This window comes from Frankliniella occidentalis, unplaced genomic scaffold, assembly GCF_000697945.3.
Source record: "Frankliniella occidentalis isolate FOCC.00 unplaced genomic scaffold, Focc_3.1 Scaffold80, whole genome shotgun sequence".
Classification (NCBI taxonomy): domain Eukaryota; kingdom Metazoa; phylum Arthropoda; class Insecta; order Thysanoptera; family Thripidae; genus Frankliniella; species Frankliniella occidentalis.
In genome coordinates this window covers 1,086,382-1,091,788 of record NW_026267210.1, presented here as the reverse complement: position 1 = coordinate 1,091,788, position 5,407 = coordinate 1,086,382, and the positions used below count along the sequence as shown (strand labels likewise).

The window sequence follows — 5,407 nt, the reverse complement described above, 5'->3', positions numbered from 1 at the left end:
CTCTCGGGATCTACGCATGGACCTAAACGCCCGCTAAATAGTGAAGCTAGCGTTATCAGTGTATCAGAGTCTTATCAGCGCCAAACAGCCAGCCCAGCCGACGACGCCCCCCCCCCCCTGCCTCACTTCCCATGAATCAAGTAAGGCGCGCTCCGAAGTCTGCGGATGACCCTGCCGCCATCTTCCTTTTTATTATTATTATTATCAACAGAGTACCTTCCCTCTCCCCGCCGGGTGCCTGCTGCCAGGCCTGCCGGTAGTTGTGACTCAGGGCAGGGGTGACGTCACCGACGCGGAAAATGAGGGGGGGTGGGGGGTGGACGGACGGACGGCTTGGGTCTGAGGAGCCTGAGCCGAGCCCGGGTTCACATGTGCTTCACCGCCGAGCAACCGACTCCATGAACATACCGCACCGTTTTTCTTTTCCTTCGCAAATGCAAAAACGTACAGTAGTCGAGGAGGGGGCAAATGTCAAATCCCCCCCCCCCCCACATACACACATTTCTCACTCCTCTCCATCACACATGCCTTGGCAACCCGTGATGTCACACGACAGACATAACTGCATGACTCTGCTCAAATTAATACCCCTCTAGACAATTTTTTCCTTGATTGCGCTCGGCTCCGCTTTGCTCGGCGGTCTTAACTGCCGGTTAGCGCGGCACGGCAGGCCCCTGGGCAGGCCGGCCCGGCGGTCTAGGAGTAGAGGCGGCACGACGACGTAACGTCTGGGCTGACCCCGCCAGAAAATGGGTCGTCGAAACGACATCCATTCGACGTCTATCGCGACAAAAGAGTGCACCGGGAGTTTCAGAGAGGACAACGCAGTGTTTGCGGTTTGGTTAGACTTGACTACGTACTCGATGCGTCCGTAAGGTGCCGCCATAGCCCCCACAGCTCTCGCGAGTATGCAATCCCGCAACACACTCCGGTGTCCGCTCTGAAACACCGGGTACAAGGGTTTCGAACTGCTGTCGACGCCTCAACGAGTCACAGACAGGTGCGTCGACGACAGCACGGACATAGTGTGATTGGTGGTAAAGGTACAGCCTCTCTATCCAAGTTTGACTGGCAGGGTAGTCCTGTACACATCCTCGTTCTGCGCGTGTCCTTATCGGCATCCTTATCAAACATCCTCGCAGCGGACAAATTCCCCCGCCCCCTTCTTCTCGATGCCCGGAATTCCTTACCGAACAACTTTCTCGCTTCTCCGTATATGCATCAAAATTCTATGAGCAAAATGCTACCATGGCGGAAGAGCCCAAATGTTTGGTTGCCGCTAGAGCCCCCCCCCCCCTCCCGGCGTAGGCTTCATCACTTTCCTTCCTGCACCGAGGCAATTACCAGCAGCACAAAGCCAACGCGCCATCGTAGGGAGGCTCAGCAGTCGAGACCAAGTACGTCGTGTGTTTGACATTTCCATCGAAAGAGTGTTCGAGGACTCGACACACAGAATAAAGCCCCGTCTCTGTTCCAGATGGCAGATTTCACCCCGTGCACGTTCGTAGTTTTACCATGGTAATCAGAATACCAAGCAGGCAACCCGGTAGGAGGACGCGGGGTACAGTCTAGTTTAGGAATCGTCCAGAAAGTGCGTCCGTTTTTCTCAAATTTATTCGGCAAATGACGGGACGGGAGCTTGTCGCCTGCGAGACTCGGGGTAGGCCACCCCGCAGTACATGCATGCCCAGCAGGCAAGATGTTGCCTACCTACTAGGCGTTTTTAGAGCTTCCAGAGCTTGAGCTTTGCAGGTTCGTAACGGCGAATGTTGGGCGTACTTTCTGGATGATCCCTAATCCACCGGGCATGGACAGGGGACTGCACTATGGCACAATTGATAAAATCCATGCAATATCCACATTTTTTACAACAGTTGCACAACTGGTGTTGACAATTTTCTACAGCCGGTCTGACAGAAGACGAAAAATCCCGTAACTGAAGACACGAGTTTATAACTGTATACGCGACTTCATTGCGACTAGCGCAAACCAAAATTTTTTGTAACCCGTTTAAACCTTTGTTGTAAGTGGCGCTTTACACTGAGGCTGGTTGTGCGATACATTCAACCAAAACCCATGCGATAACTGGTGTTTTGCGATTATTCCCACGCTAAAGGGCATATGATAACCCCCAAAAAATGTGCGTGGGAATCGCAAAACACCAGTTATCACAAAATTTCGGTAAAAAGTATCACAAACCGGATTTCAGTGATTAAGATAGGTGTGCGACGCCCCCCTCCGAAGGCTTAGAGACTGCAGGAGGCAGCCGCGGCCCTTCGCCTCGCGACACTGCAGCTCTTTGCTGACGTTTGTCGCTCAGCTGGACTGGACGGGGCGGCGGCCCCGCCGGCTTTGACGACTCATCACTTTGCCGCCCCCCTGGCGGGCCCGGGTGGCAGCGGGAGCGGGGCCACACCATGCCAATGTTTTTCTCAACAGTGCAGGGCGTTTCTGCCCCCCCCCCCCCCCTCTCTTCCTCCCCCCCCCCCTCCCTCTCTCTCTCCGGACGCACGCGGACGCGGAGCGCGCGGCGACGTGGCCTGGCGTGGAGCTCACGTCACCGCGCCAAACGCAGCACCGACTCACCGGCGCGCCGACCAAAGACCGTGCCGCCCAACCAAAAGCACACACGCCACGCCAGGCCTGCGTCAGCCCGAGAGCCTCGATGCCCACGGCGGCGGTGTTCCGGTGGAAGTACGAGGACAGAACTCGCTCCGAAAACAGTCGGCGGCGCACGCCCCGCGTAAACAAAGGGGTGCTCGGAGGAACCTAATGTCTCTCCCTCCCGAAATGCGCCATCGGCGGCACGACCTTATATGGCGGTATATGGGAGTCGAGAGGCTCGAGGCGGAGAGCGAGATAAGCCGCGCGACACGGCTCCGCTTCGACCCCCGCGGCCCCCGGCCCGGGCGACGACAAGGCCCTCGGGGGCAGGGCGACCCGAGCGCGCGCCGCCCCGGGAAACACAAAATTGTGGAGTCCGCGCGTCAGCCTGGCCGGGCCCAGCGCGGCCGAGGCCAAAGCTCCAGTTTCTCTCACGTACATACATAAGCCCTCCCCAACCCCCTCACCGCTTTGTGTCGAGCGAGTGTGACCTGCTTGGGCGTCTCGTTGACCCGCCCCGCCGCGTACGTGTAGGCCCGGCTCAGCGGCGGGGCGGGGCGGGGCGGGGCGGGGCGGGGCGCACAAGGCCCCGGCCGGGCCGCCTTATATACAGTGCCTCTCTTTCTCATGCATCTAGTCATGAACGGACGCATGGTGATGGAAGTGGGCGAGTGGGCCGAGCGTGGCGGGGCGTGGCCTCCGCCGCCGTGGTGCGCGACACTCGCCTCGAGAAAGCGCCGCCGCCGCACCCGCCAGCCCGCCCGCCTGCCCGCCCGTTCGACAGACACATCAGCATGGAGTGCCGTTGCCTCGCGCGGATGGCCGCCGCCGCCGCCGACAGGGTGGAGCAGAACGCACAAACCACATCCAGGATGTGCGGCGAAAAGGAGACCAGCCCCTCCTGCCCTGTGTGTTTTGTTTGGCCCCAGCCGATTCTCCTGCACGAGACCGCAGCCGCGCGGCGCCATTCTCGAGATACGCCCAGCGCAGCCCACACACTCACACCCCACTGACTGACCCTGCGCAACAAAACCAGTCCGCGCGCCGGACAGGACAGGCCCGGTATAGGTCTCGCGGCGGGACCTATGTGAGTTAGTGGAGTGTGACCTACAGGCTCCCCCACAGGCCGGCACCCGCACTGACTGGTCCACTGCCAAGCGAATCTAGAAGAAGAAAACGCATCGGGGACTTTCCATACATGGGTTGCAATTCAATGAGACGCTGGTAAAGCGATAGTTACAACTACAGGTTGGGGTTGGAAAGCAGACGAATTTACGTGCCACAAATCTGCAAACGCAACCAATACAATATGAAATGGTAACATTTTTAACGGTTACACTGACGGTTCTCACCACGATCCTAGCGGGTAGGCAGCCTTGTCTGATGCTGACGCAGCTGTGCGGCGGGTCTGCCTACTCAACCAGTGCAGGCGCCCACGGCCCCTGCGGGTAGGCAGTCCCGTCAGACGCAGCTGTGCGGCGGGTCTGCCTACTCAACCAGTGCAGGCGCTCACGGCCCCTGCAGGTAGGTAGTCCCGTCAGACGCAGCTGTGCGGCGGGTCTGCCTACTCAACCAGTGCAGGCGCTCACGGCCCCTGCAGGTAGGCAGTCCCGTCAGGCGCAGCTGTGCGGCGGGTCTGCCTACTCAACCAGTGCAGGCGCCCACGGCCCCTGTTGGTAGGCTGTCCCGCCATCAGGCTAAATCCTTGGGTAGTTTCGGGGGCCGTGGTCAGCCTCTTGCGTTTGGCCGTCCAGGTGTGACGTGACGCTGGTACCGTCGGACCCGGCTCGCGGCTCGTCGAGCCTCTCGGGTAAATCAGGTCTCTGGATCGAATTCGGCAACAACTAACCGCAGTTCTAAAGCCTGGCGCGCTGCCCTGAAGCCGTTTTCTTACCCCTGGCCTCTTCGCCGCTCCATCGAAGCATCTTCAGCCGCCCTCCCCTCTCCTCTCCTTTCGTCCCTTCCGATCCGTGCCCGATCGCGCTGAGCGGCGCTGAGCGCCCAGTGAAAGTGCTGGCCGCGGGCCCGGCCGGGCCGGGCGCTCTACAGCTTCTACAGAGTATTCACTCTCGCTCTTCGGCCGGCGCAGCGGGGAGGCGCGGGGGGCGGCTACAAAAAGGAGACGAGCAGCTCGAGGGTTCGAATATGCTACGGGGCGGCGGGGGGAGAGGGGAGGCCAACGCGGAGGAAGCGAAGCGACCGCGCCGCTCGCACCAGCTGCCCGCGCAGCTGCAGCTGTCTGCAACACCGGCCCAGGTGCGCCGCCGCGGCGTAGGGCTCCCGGTCGGGCGGAAGTCAAGCGTACGGGCGGCGTGGCGTGGCGTGGCGCGGCCGCGCGGCGGGCGGGACGTGACCCCGACCCGACACCTCCCCGCCGGCCCCGCGCCGGTCCCTTTCACCCGCAGTGCGTTCCCTCCACATCCACGCCGCCGTTTCCCTCCCGCGGCGTGTCGATATGCAGCCGCGCGGCGCACGCCGCCCCCGGGGCCCTACAGGAGAGGCCCAGAGAGAGCCTCGCCAAGGTAGGGAACCTCACTCAAAAAGCTAGTGTACACGGTACACGGTAACAAAAGGAAACAAAATCAAAGGCACTACTGCAACAGTGCCTTTGTAACTGTACAAGTGCCTTAAGGCACAAAATGGCCGAAAATCGCACAATCGTAGGCCAATAGCGCCTTTGTGAAGGCACTATTTCACTGATGCCATTAAAAAGGCATTATATTACATCTTTGGTTTTCCAGTGAGGAGACGGGACGGGGCTGTCAGAGCGGACACCACGCGCGCAAGTCACTGCGGCGGAGAC

General features: G+C 60.2%; 1 protein-coding gene across 2 annotated transcripts in view; it reads right to left on the bottom strand.

The window, feature by feature from the left end:
• Window positions 1–5,407, bottom strand: part of LOC113209097 (chloride intracellular channel exc-4) — a 14,330-nt gene that overhangs the window by 2,850 nt on the left and 6,073 nt on the right. The window lies entirely within an intron of this gene.